Source organism: Neovison vison, chromosome 2, assembly GCF_020171115.1.
Source record: "Neovison vison isolate M4711 chromosome 2, ASM_NN_V1, whole genome shotgun sequence".
Classification (NCBI taxonomy): domain Eukaryota; kingdom Metazoa; phylum Chordata; class Mammalia; order Carnivora; family Mustelidae; genus Neogale; species Neogale vison.
Genome location: NC_058092.1, coordinates 11,184,124 through 11,197,774, shown reverse-complemented (window position 1 = coordinate 11,197,774; position 13,651 = coordinate 11,184,124).

Below are 13,651 nucleotides of genomic sequence, written 5' to 3'. Positions count from 1 at the left end.
CTACATGTAAGACCTCATTTCATGCTTCTAAAAGCCCACAGAGATAGGAACTTCAGGTTTCCCTTGCTATCTGAAAGTAGATGGCTCCTATGAAACCTTTTGTAAATTGAAATGGTGCAAAACAAACTACCATTTTCAAATCGAATATCCTCTTTAGATTTCTTTTGGTTAGTGAAAACAAGTACTAATGAAGGTCTTTCATAAAACTGAAGTTTCATAAGCCAAACTTTTGGATGGCAGGGGAATCCTGTACTGTATTCATTCCCATTTCATGCAAAAGGAAATTGAGGTGTGGGAATTTTAACCAACTTGCCCAGGTTCACACAGCTAGTGAATAGAAGGTTCTCCAAGTTGTAAAAAAACAAAAACAAAAAACCACAAAACCACCAAAAAACCAAAAACCAAAAAAAAAACCCAAAAAACCCCCAAAACCTTTAAGAACAAAAAACATCTATTTTCAACCTTGAACTAGAGCATCAGCATTCTGCTGGCACAGTACACTTGAAGACACCTGGCTGTGTTCCAAAACCCGTTCAACACCATATGGTCACCACCAGCAAAGTTTCTGCCTACTTCTAGGTTCTTGCCTAATTCTTCTCTACTAGGAAGAACAGATTGGTTAAAGGCATTTACCCTATTTGATTTTTAAAACTCCTACAGTTGGTGAGTGCCTGGGTGGTTCAGTTGGTTAGGTGTCTGCCTTTGGCTTGGGTAGTGATCCCAGGGTCCTGGAATTGAGTCCCACGTTGGGCTCCCTGCTCAGCAGAGCATCTGCTTCTTCCTCTCCTCCTCCCTGCCCTTCTCATGCTCACTCTCTCTCTCACGCATGCAAAAATGAATAAATAAAATCTTAAAAAAAACAACTTCTATAATAGGGACTAAATCCCCAAACACTCTAAGTACTCATTTTTCTTTTCTTTCTTTTTTTTTTTTTAAGCAGGTGGATATTGTTCTTTGAATTTTCCCCTTATCATCAGTTCGCGGTTGCTCAAAGAAGTCTCTCTTACCTTGCCATTCCTGGCATGTCAACTGATAGCAGACAGTGCTCCATTTTACTCATTTTACCTTAACACAAAAACTTTGGTTTCCTATTTCTTAGGCCAGGATCATGTGCAGATATATAATGCAATGCCTCTTCCCTTTCCTGCTTATCGTTCCTAAAGTCTGGTAGCATTTCAGTTCCACTAAATTCTAGGTCAATTCTTCCTCTTCATTTCCAGTGTACCGTGTACTCATTGGGTTATCAAAATATTGCAGGTAATTACGGTTGTAATTTCAAGCACCATAATTTGCCTACTCAGAAGTCTGTAGCTAGAGATCAAAATGTACTTTGATTACCAGAGTCAGCCTGGGCAAAAGTGCAAAACAGGCCAAAGTTTGTCCTTGGCAAACTCAATGTGATGCTCCTTCTTTGGCTCCCTTTCTCTCCACCTGTTCCTCTTCGTTCTCATGGGTCCTACTTTCTTCATTTGCCTTTTTAAAACCTGCTCTCAAGGAGCTGGACCAACTCACACTAAGGTACTAATGACTGCTGAAACTCTGTCTGGTCTCTCTTTAGGTACTTGCATTTTAATAGGGATAAAGGTATCAATCATCAGCTACAGATTTCTAGGTTTCAGCAGAGAATTTGGTAGGGAAGGCAAATTTTCCCAAGAACCTCTGGATTGACACAAGCCTAGTTCACTATTCTGTTGACATCTCACCAGGATTTTACTGATCTACCCCTGATATACCTGGTTTAATACCCAACTTGATAGTTAAATTGCTTTCCTATTTTTTCCCTTCAGGAAGCTCCTGGTTTTTTTTTTCCATGAAAAACGTGTGTCTTTCTTCTTGGAACACTACATCATAGTTGTGGAGAAATCTCAGGTATCATGGCTGAGAGTACAGAGCCAGCTTTTAAGATATAAAGTGGAAACAAAACATTCTCATTGGGCACTGCCAATGTGAGAATCATTACAATAGCAGGGATATGTTCAAAGTCTTTTAGCCTCTTGGAACAACTTTGGTCCACCCGCCATAATCAGGAATAGAACCATATTGGACATAGACCATTCATTAATTTCTTCAACCATTCTTAACATCTACTGAATGCCAGGCATTGTTCTAGGCACAGCAGGGAACAAGACAAAAAGACTATCCACACTGGGCTTACATTCTAGTAAGAGCTTACATTGTAGTAAGGGGTCACAGAGAACATACAAAATTTGTCAGGGGGTGATAAATGCTTGACGGGAAAAGAGCAAGCAGATGACAAGGAGTGTTGGGAGAAGGGTGAGGAATTTGGGCATGCAGTGGTTGTTACTTTGCAGAGGGTGGTCAGGAAAAGTCTGTCTCATAAGATGACATCTGAGCAGGATGAAGCAGAACAAAGGAGTAAATCATGCGGACATCCACGAATACTCAGCACAGGTAATAGCAGGTCCATAGACCTAAATATGGAACTATACCTGCCTTGTTCCAGAAACACAATGAAGAACAGCATTTCCAGAAATCAATGAATGAGGAGGACAGTAGATAGGAACCCATGGGACAAGTGATCCTAAGGACTTGGCTTTCACTGACTGAAATAGGAAGCCACTGGAGAATTTTGAGCAGAGAAGTGACATGATGTAACCCGTGTGTCAATAGATCACTTTGGCTGGGGCACCTGGCTGGCGGGGCCGGCGGAGCATGTGACTGTTAATCTTGGTGTTTTGAGTTTCAGACCCAGGTTGGGTGCAAAACATACTGAAAAGAAAAACAAAATCACTTTGGCTGACTTGCAGAGGAAGGCGTTGGTGGGCTAGTTGAACCAGCAATAGAACAAGCAATAACCCACGGTGACAGACCTTGGGGAATCTGAGCAGAGTGCAGGTAGTGAGAAGCTGTCAGATTCTGAATTCATTTTGAAGACAGAATCTACATGACTTGCTGACGCACTGAACACAAGGTGTGGAAAGAAAGAGGAATCAAGGATGGCTACAGGTGTGTATGTGTCAATATTCCAGAGTATACATAGTATTTTAAACTCCTTTGCGGGCTAGCATGAAATTTATTAGAAGGAAAGAACAGCAGCCTCCTGGCAGTTTTTAAAAAAGAGCTGGGCCATCCCAATTATCTCAAATCCCTTTCTTTCTTTTTTCTTTTTAAGACTTTATTTATTTGACAGAGATCACAAGTAGGCAGAGAGGCAGGCAGAGAGAAAGGGGGAAGCAGGCTCCCGGCTGAGCAGAGAGCCCGATGTGGGGCTCGATTCCAGGACCTTGGGACCATGACCCGAGCTGAAGGCAGAAGCTTTAACCCACTGAGCCACCCAGAAGCCCCTCAAATCCCTTTCATCTGGGACATTTTTTCGGTCAGGGCTCACAGGCTTGTCGCGGGATCCCCCGAACCCTGGCCTGCACGCGGGGACCTAGGATTAAAGAACTGACAGGGGGGTAACTAGGCTCTGATAAACTGCTCAATTCTCTGAACTCACGGTGACGTTGTACCTTTCCAATAACTACCTCGGAGAGACACTACCCCCGACCCCCCGGAAGTGATGCCTCTTAACCCGAGATGCAGGATCTCTCTTCTAGCCAGTGCTGAGTATGACAGCCTTAAATAATGAATAGTGAATATAATAACCTTAATGTCCCTAAATTTCACCCCTTATTAAATATCACAAATTTCACACAACTTTTTCTGTGCCCACAGGAGGCAGACCTCAGCATCTGACGAGTCTTATGCTCAGGAAAGGCTCCTGCACGACCAGACAAGCCTCACGACCGCCCCTGGAACCGTTTTATCACTTCACTGTCACTAGTGCGGAAAAGCCCCAGCTGCCCCTTTAGTCACCACCCCATCTGAGGCCGCGGCCGAAACCCGAGGTAAATAGTGCTCTGGCCGCACCACCGCCGCCGTCCCACAGCCGGGCGGAAACGCGCCTGCGCCGTATCACGTGACGGTAGCGTAACCTTCCAGGGAGCGGGGGCGTCTGGCCACGTGACGCAGCCAGGCCAATGCCTGGCGTCAGCTCTCTGGGCTCCTGGTTGCTAGGCGACCCCTGCGCAGCTCCAGCGACCTGGATTTATCGCGGCGGTAATGTCGGACGCCGCGGGCGGGTCCGGGGTTTTGGAAGCGCTGCAGGCTGCGGGGGCGTTTCGCGGCTTCCGCCTTCTCTGTGGCGGAAGGCCGGCTGGCGGTGTCCACTCCCGTGCGCCGTTCGGGGCTCCAGCCCGAGTGTCCCCGCGTCCGCGGTCCTCCGGGCCGGAGCCGGCAGCCGAGGGGCCGCAGGGCCGCGCGGACTAAGCCCGGTCCACTCGCAGGCTCCCCGCCTCGGCCTGCTCCGCCCCGGAGAACCGGCTCAGCCTGCAGCTGGGGCGGAGGTGTGCTTGAGGCAGCGGCGTTGGGAGAAACGGGTGCCTGGGTGGAAGTCCCAGGCGTGGGTGGCCTCTGTCAGGGCTGAGGCTGGTCCTGGACCAGAGAAAGGAAATGGGCGGTGGACTCTGTGCACTGCTGATGCGTCTTGACCGAAAAGATGGTGCCTTGAACAGTGGTAGACCGGAAGATAACAGATTTCCATTAAAAAGGAAAAAAAAAAAAAAAAAAAGACGCAAGAGAGCCAAATACTTATTTAAGAAAAGTTTGTGGGGCCCCTGCCTGGCTCGGTCGCGGGAGCAAGCAACTCTTGATCTTGGGTGGGTCCTGACTTTCAGCCCCACACTGGGTGTAGAAATTACTTTTTATAAAAAGAAAAGTTTATACATTTGCCTCTCTTTTAAAGGCTTTGTCTTTGAGATTTCTAATAACAGTGGCAGTTTTTCGCTGTTGAGCATTTTCAGTCCAGAGATACTTGTGGTGGGCTTGGAAATTGTATGTGGCTCGGTTCCAAAAGTTTAAGTGTAATTTTTTCTGTATTGCCCATGATGCTACTCAATATTTTAAAGGTAGAGAATACAGTTATAATAATCGTTTTAATGTCTTTGCTAATTCTCCCATCTGTGTCACTTCCGGGTCTGTTTGTACTGGTTGGTGTGTGTCCTCCTGGGTCCCATTTACCTGTCTCTCTACTCGCCTGGTAATTTTATTTTATTTTTTAAAGGAAGAGTATTTTATTTGTTTATTTATTTATTTAGATTTTATTTATTTATTTGACACACAGAGATCACAAGGAGGCAGAGAGAGAGGAAGGGAAGCAGGCTCCCTACTGAGCAAAGAGCCTGATTCGGGGCTCCATCCTAGGACCCTGGGACCATGACCCCAGCCGAAGGCAGAATTGCCTGGTAATTTTATGATGGGATGCCAGATATTATGACTTTTACCTCGTTTTAGTGCTGGATATTTTTGTGCTTCTGTAAATCTGGAACTTGGTTCTGGGGTGCAATAAGTTACTTGCAAATAGTTTGGTTCTTTGGGGTCTTGCTTTTAAGATTTGATAAGGCCACAACTGTGCCAGCTATAGAGCTCATTATTCCCCCTGAGGCAAGACCTTTATGAACGTTATTCCCAATGCCCCATAAATTATGAGCTTTTCTAATCTGGCTAGTGAAACTAGGCACTATGCGCAGCCTGGCGGGTGCATGAAGCACCTTTCCCTCTAATGCTTTCAAGTGGTTCTTTTTCCCAGGCTCAGGTAGTTTTCTTACTTGAATGCCCCATCCTGGACTTGGTAAATAGCAGAATAGGGCCCTCTACAGGTCTCTGGGATTTTCTCTCTGTGTGTGTGTGTGTGTGTGTGTGTGTGTTCGTGTGTGTGTGTGTGTGTGTTCGTGTGTGTGTGTGTGTGTTCGTGTGTTCTCTCTGATACTCTGGCCTGTAAACTCGAGCCGCCTTGGTCACTCTGGACTCTCTTCACGACTCAAGGACTCCGCTGAGCTCTGCCTCAGCTTTCCTTCCCTGCACTGTAGCCTGTAAGCTCAAGGTAGTAAACCAGGGCAAGTATTAGGGCTCACACTCTTTATTGTCTTTTATTGGGGATTATTATCCATTGTGGCTTTATGTCCAGTGTATTGAAAGCCATTGTTTCATATTTCTTGTCCTTTTTTGGCTGTTTTAGGTGGAAAATGAAATCTGGTTGCTGTTTCTTTATCATGATTTCTGGAAGTTGAAGTCCAAATATCACACCCATCTGGAAAACGTTTGTGTCTCAAAACCATTGACTCTTGGGGTGCCTGGGTGGCTCAGTCGGTTAAGCCTCTGTCTCCAGCTCAGGTCATGATCTCAGGGCCCTGGGATCAAGCCCCGAGTTGGGCTCTCTGCTCAGTGGGAGCCTGCTTCCCACCCCCTCCTCTGCCTGCCTCTCTGCCTACTTATGATCTTTGTCTGTCAAATAAATAAATAAAATCTTTAAAACAAAACAAAACAAAAAAACGATTGAATCTTGAAACTCTTAGGTTGCATACTGTTGGGCTCACAATCAATTTATTCCAGGAGAAGACTGCTATTATCTATCTTGCTATCCCTACAGACTTAACCAATAGCCTCTACTTGGCTGACACTCAGTAGAAGCTGGAGTGCTTGAATAAACTATTTTGAGCAAACAGCTGTCGGTCAGCTTATGGTGTTTTCTTCCAGCATTTGTTGATGGGCTTTTGCAATTTTCTTCTTGCCTGCCAGTAGCAAGTGAAAGCTAGGCAGGATGGAAATTTCTGGGACTTGTTATTCATGACTGTAATTACCCACAAAAATGCACCTTTTAAAAAAGTTTATTTGCAGGCATGAGGAAACTTTTAGGTATGAGGAATATGTTCTAAAATGGTTGTGGTGATGGTTTCACAAGCTGACAAAAAGTCATTGGATTGTACACTTAAAAATAGGTGAATTTTATGGTAAATAAATTACACCTAAACAAGGCAGTTTTTAAAAAACACTATTTTTATTTTTTTTAAAGATTATTTTAGAGAAAGAGAGAGTGTGAGCATGCAAGTTTGCAAGCAGGGGGAGGGGCAGAAATAGAGGAAAAAGGAGAGAAGCAGACTTCCCCTGAGGGCAGAGCCAGACTCAGGGCTCAATCTCATGACCCTGAGATCATGACCTGAGCTGAAATCAAGAGTCACATGCTAAACTCACTGAGCCACCCAGGTACTCCTAAATCAGTTTTTAAAAAAGCTTATCTTGAAGATTTCCAAGGCATTTTTAGTTTTTTAATTTTTATTTATTTATTTATTTAAGATTTTATTTATTTATTTGACAGAGAAATCACAAGTAGGCAGAGGTGGGGGCGGGGGTGGGGAAGCAGGCTCCCCGCTGAGCAGAGAGCCCAATGCGGGGCTTGATTCCAGGACCCTGAGATCATGACCCGAGCTGAAGTCAGAGACTTAAACCACTGAGCCATCCAGGTGCCCCAAGGCATTTTTAAAATATATATTTTTTATTTTTAAATAAACCTATAATGTATTATTAGCCCCAGGGGTACAGGTCTGTGAATCGCCAGGTTTACACACTTCACAGCACTCACCATAGCACATACCCTCCCCCAATGTCCATAAACCTCCCCTCCCCCCCGCAACCCTCAGTTTGTGAGATTAAGAGTCTCTTATGGTTTGTCTATTTCCAAGGCATTTTAAGGTGAAAAAGAAAATTGCCAACCACTTTATATAAGCTAAACCGAGTTTTGATTTTTTTCAAAAGCCTTCTATGCATTGAAATACAACCTTGATTAGGTGGGGGTATACAAAGATGGACTGTCACTTTGTACAATACACATGTATCACTTTTGTAATCAGAAAAAACTAAAGTTTTAAAAGGAAGATCAAAATTTAAAAGAGAAAATCAAGTCAAGGGTGACTCCAAGAGAAAAAAGGTCGATTCGACCCATCCACAAGGCAGTGAACAGGATAGTCGATTAGAAATCAGAAGGTCTGAATTCTGTTCTCGTTCTGGTCTTTGAACTCTGAGCTAAGACAAATTATATAGCTGCTGGCTATCGTACCAGAAACCATGTTCGAGTAATGAAGTGAATATTTGAAGTGTGGATCATAAGTGTCAAGAGTGGAAGTCTGAAACCATTTTGATAGCAGCTATAGGAAGGATGTCAATTCAGGAGGATTTTTTGAAAATTCTCTTAACTGTCCAATAAATGATGAGACTTACTCCCTTCCTACCACTCTGACTGAAACCTTTAACAGGTAAGACCATCTCTCATCCTGGATCCTGAGGAGGAAGTGGCCTTGCAATATACATTGACATTACTGGCTTAACACTCCAGTTTCCTTATCAAATATAAATGTTTTATTTGTAGGATAATTGAAAAGACAAATGAAGTAAAATACATCAAGTGCTGAATATAGAAAGAAATTGGGATGGAAAAGTAAGTCATAACGAAACAGAACAAATACTTCATCATCCCATTGACTTCATGATACTGCAGGAAACATTGTATCATACCTGCTTTATTGTATGAGAACTTTCTCTGTACTTCAAGCATTGGTCCTTATCCTCCAAGCATGTATAACGATGTTCTCTTGGTTTGAATTGCCTAGGATGAGTTGGCTTGCAGATGGCTTTGTCTAAACAGCATTTCCCCACATGTCCCTGAGCTTTGTGTCAGTCTGGAACCTTGGTTTTTGGCTACAGTTGCTTTGGTCCTCAATTACTGAGTAATCAGTCTCACTCGTAATGAGTCAGATCTATTACCCAGAGTATGTAGTTTACAGTTAATAATTGGCCCCTGCATTTATCTAATGCCGTTCCCACCAAGGACCGGATTGACCATGTGCTTTTAGCTATGCGTCATCACCAGGAAGTCAGGAGAGGTTAGCTCCTCCAGCCTCTGCTCTGCAGGCGAAGGAGAGCTACTCAGAAGCATCCGACTTCCTGAGGGAGGCAAAGAGGACTGCCATCTAAAAGAAACACAGGGGAAAACTGGCTCCGCCTTGAAGAAGTCTCATCATTTTCTTCAAGAAAGAATTAAATGGTGCAAAGATCACATGAAGCTAGCCTACTGTATAATAAAATTGTGGCTTTGGACGCCTGGGTGGCTCAATTGGTTGAGCATCCAACTCTTGATTTCTGCTCAGGTCATGGTCTTGAGATTGTGAGATCCAGCCCTGAGACCAGCTGTGTGCTCACTGCAGAGTCTGCTGGAGGTTCTCGCTCCCTCTGCCTCTGCCTCTCCCCTACGCTTGTGCTCTCTCTAAATTTAAAAAAAAAAATCGTTTTAAAAAAATTGTTGTGGTCTGATTGAAATCAGGCTGACTAAATGACTGTGCCTGTATCTGATGGAAGGAGTGCTCTGTCCATTTCCTGAAGTTCCTCTTATTAGACAATCAGGCAGAAGTTTTCTGAGCCCTCTCCTGGCTTGACTTGGAAACTGCATGATGGTGATCTTTTAAACTTCATCGGGTGGGTCTTTCCTTACATAAATTCATGCTCTCCCCTCCCTTTCTCTTGCCCCAGGAGGCTTATTCGGACCAGGGAGAGGCCCAGCCGGCCATTTACTTGGCATCCAGATAAAAGTGGTTGGATCAATCAGGCTCCAGATGTCCATCCAACAGGCAAATAAATCACCAAACAACCAATCTCATGTTCAAATAGTACATATTATTTTCGAGGTTCAAAAATGATGCCATGGGGTGCCTGGGTGGCTCAGTCGGTTAAGTGTCTGCTTTTGGCTTGGGTTATGATCCCAGGGTCCTGAGATCTTGTCCTGCATCAGGTTACCTGCTAGGTGGGGAGCCTGTTTCTCCCTCTTCCTCTGCCTGCTGCTCCCCCTGCTTGTACTCTCTCTCTCTCTCTCTGAGTGTGTGTGTGTGTCAAATAAATAAATACATAAACAATTTCAAAAGGAAATGATACCATTAATGGAAGTAACTCCATGTGAGTGTGTGAAGTATTCTCAGAACCATTGTTGAGTGTGTATCTTTGTAGGTAAAAGAAAGAGTGGGGAGTCTGACAAACTTGAACAAACTTGGGAGAAAGTATTCTGAACCTGCTGAAAAATATCTATTTTTCTTTAAGGCCAGGGGACAAGGAAGTGTAACAATGTAACTGTGTGACAGTGAGTAGAGTGTCCCCGAAAGCCCCTGGCCAGGTGTCTCAGGGAGGCTGGAGTTGAGGCAGGATCATTTCTAAGCATCTGCAAGCACAGACCAGTTTGTTGACTCCTTCTGTGGAACCCTTATACCGTTCTTTAGGCCAAAGGGAATCCATGCAGACATACATACGTACACAATGTCTTCCCCATGTTCTCTGGCTGTCGCAGCTTTTGGCTGAAACAGCAATCAGCCTAGAGCTGCCCTCTACAGCTTCCAGAAGATCCACTCACTCACCCACCAAACATGTATTCTGTTACTTGTTTTCTGAGGCACGGCGATTAGAGGCTGGCCAAAAGGACAAAGCACATGTTGGAACTTAGAGTTTACTAGAATGGTGTTTTGGAATCCTTTTCCTGTCAGGGGACACACAGAGAAATCGTACAATTTGTATGTCGCATTGAGGTAAACGTTGATGGTGGGGAGTGGATTTAGGGATCTGTATGGGATTTGGTAAAAAAAAAAAAAATATATATATATATATATAATATAATGTAATTATATATATATAATATAATGTAATGTAATTATGATTTTCCAAATCATAATTATGAAAGTATTAGCATTAAATATTGAACTTACATAAAATTTCCAAATAAAATATTTTCACATTTTAGCTTTCTCTGTGAATGTGACTTTTTATTATCAGGTTTTATGTTTGAATTGGCTAGATGCAATAACTACCAAGACTTTTCAAGGAGGATCCCTTCAGGGGCGCCTGGGTGACTCAGCGGGTTAAGCCTCTGCCTTCGGCTCAGGTCATGATCCCAGGGTCCTAGGATTGAGCCCCGCATCAAGCTCTCTGCTCTGCAGGAGTCTGCTTCCCCCTCTCTCTCTGCCTGCTGCTCTGCCTACTTGTGATCTTTGTCTGTCAAATAAATAAATAAAATCTTTGAAAAAAAAAAAAAGATTCCTTCAAGGGGCACCTGCGGGGCTCAGTCAGTAAAACATCCAACTCTTGATTTCTGCTTGGGTCATGATCTTCGGGTCATGAGATTGAGCCCTGTGCTGGCCTGTCGCTGGCAGGGAGCCTCCTTGAGAGTTTCTCCGTCTCCTTCTGCCCCTCCCCTCACTCGTGTGCTCTCTCTCTCTAAAAGTAAATAAATCTTTATTTTTTAATTTTTTTTAAAGATTTTATTTATTTATTTGAGTGAGAGCACGAGCTGGGGGACAGAGGAAGGGGGAGAAGCAGACTCCCCACTGAGAAAGGAGCGTGACACAGGGCTCGATCCCAGGACCCCGGGATCATGACCTGAGCCGCAGGCAGACACTTAACTAACTGAGCCACCCAGCCGCCCCAATAAATAAATTAAAAAAAAAAAAAAAAGAAGGATCTCTTCAAGTTCTTGATAGCTATGAACAATTGGAAGCTCAAGTAAGTAATAAAAATTTTAAATTTTAATATTAAACGTTTATAAAATTTTGATTTATAGAAGCGTCTTATTTTTCTCTCATTAACAGTTGTACAATTGAAATTTCTTGCAATAACAACCAGTTTTTAATCCGATCAAATGCTTTCCAGGCAAGCATTTCAAACGAATGACAGCTCTGATTTAAAGCACATTCCTTCAGAATAAATACTTAAAATACCCACCTGGTATGAGCTGGCATGTGTTATTTGTGGCTAGCTGGCCTCTGTTCTGATTGGTCGATCCCTGTACCATCTCAGAGGTTAAATATATTTAATACCACGCCGCCATCAGCAGTGTTCAAGCAGTTGCTCTGAAGTTAGCTTGGACCCTGTTTGGACAACAGCCAAAACTGGACAGAGATCTAATATTAAGTAAAGACGGATCTGGGTCAGCTGTCTGGGGCTGTTCGGGCCCAAAGCTCCCAGCATTGCTGCTCATCCTCCTTGGGTCCCTAGCACCCAACTCCTCAAGCAGGGCTGTGAGCCCTCCTCTGCAAGGGACAGCAGTGCACTCTGCAGCTGGCCTCGGAGGTCGATGCCCAGGTAATGCCCGGCAAGCCGCAAATGCTGCTGATCCTGCTGCCTCCTTGCGCGGGTCACAGAGCAGGAGGTCAGACTCCGAGGGGCTCTGCGTGGCCTGCATGTACCCAGAGGTGACTGGCCTTGCTGGTGGGCCCAAGGACCATGGGATCTTTATGTTATGTACACCTCCCCCCCACCCACCCATAACCCCTACAAACATTAGTGCCCTATGACCACTAGTTAGGAAACTCAGCAGTAGAAAAAAATAAAACATACAATGATGACACAACCTGGTATTTACCAACTGTTGGCGTCACAGAGCTCTTCATGGTGGACCTCATTCAATCCTGATCAGAACAATCAGAAAGATTTATCATTCCATTTTGCAGAATAGAAAATGGGTTCAGAAGGATGAATTGCTCAGGTTGACATGCTAAGTTCATGCTTCCCAGACCGGATACCTCCGGGATTGTACACATGGGTGTGCCGGTTTCAATAATGTCAGTTATTGGAGTGACAGCTTCACTTAAAAATTTGGGGGGAGGAGGGACACCTGGGGGGCTCAGTGGGTTAAAAAACCTCTGCCTTCGGCTCAGGTCATGATCCCAGGGTCCTGGGATTGAGGCCTACATGGGGGAGGGTGTTCAATGCTCAGCAGGGAGCCTGCTTCCCCCCCCCCCCGCCCCGCCTGCCTCTCTGCCTACTTGTGATCTCTGTCTGTCAAATAAATAAATAAAAATCGTAAAAAAAAAAAAATTGGAGAAGGGAGCAAACCGGTAAACAAGATCAAATGTTTTTATACTAATATAAATGTGTGTTATGAAACAGAACGAAATGTCACAAATTTGCAAGTCAGGCATGAAACATCAAAGTGGCTGGGTGGGGAGCCACTTTTAGCTGTTGCCCCAAACCCACAGCGGTTTTCTCCTGTTATATGTCATTGAGATACATGGAGGGTGGAGCTAGGATTTAACTTTTTTTTCTGATCCCAATTCCTCTCCTTGTTCCCCAATGATAACAGTGAGAATTTTAAGTTTTAAGAGTTCCAGAGAGAGCAGTTTGAACCTGGGCTTCAGCAGAACATGGGGAAGGTGGAGGTGGGGGTCGTGGGAGAGAGAACCTTCCAGGCGAGGAGATGGTGGGAGCAAAGGACAGGAGGCAAGAAAGGGAGGGCTGTGTAAGGTGAACGATGGCTCAAGGGACAATCACACGCAAAGGTATGATGGGAAGCTGGATTAGAAATGTGGATTGGCTTCAGGAAGCATTATCGGTCTGATGGGAGAGTGGAGACACCAGGTGGAAAGCTAGAGGTGGGAGACTGGGGCCACAGCAACAGTAGAGACAGCGAGTGAGGGGCTTGCCTGCAGGAAACCACGAGGACTCACGAAAGGATGGGACAGAGAGCAGGATCAACAGAAGGAGGTGGAACTTTGCCTGCTGAGCCACAGGCCACCTGAGCTGCTGTCAGAGTATCTGGGTGGGGAGTTAGAAAATGGGCACCTGGGGATGGGGTGCCAGGGTGGCTCAGTCGTTAAGTGGCTGCCTTCAGCTCAGGTCATGATCCCAGGGTCCTGGGATTGAGCCCCGCATTGGGCTCCCTGCTCAGTGGGAAGCTTGCTTCTCCCTCTCCCTCTGCCTGCGCTTGTGTTTCCTCTCTCGCTGTCTGTCAAATAAATAAATAAATAAAATATTAAAAAAAAAAAAAAAAAGACAAAAAGAAGGC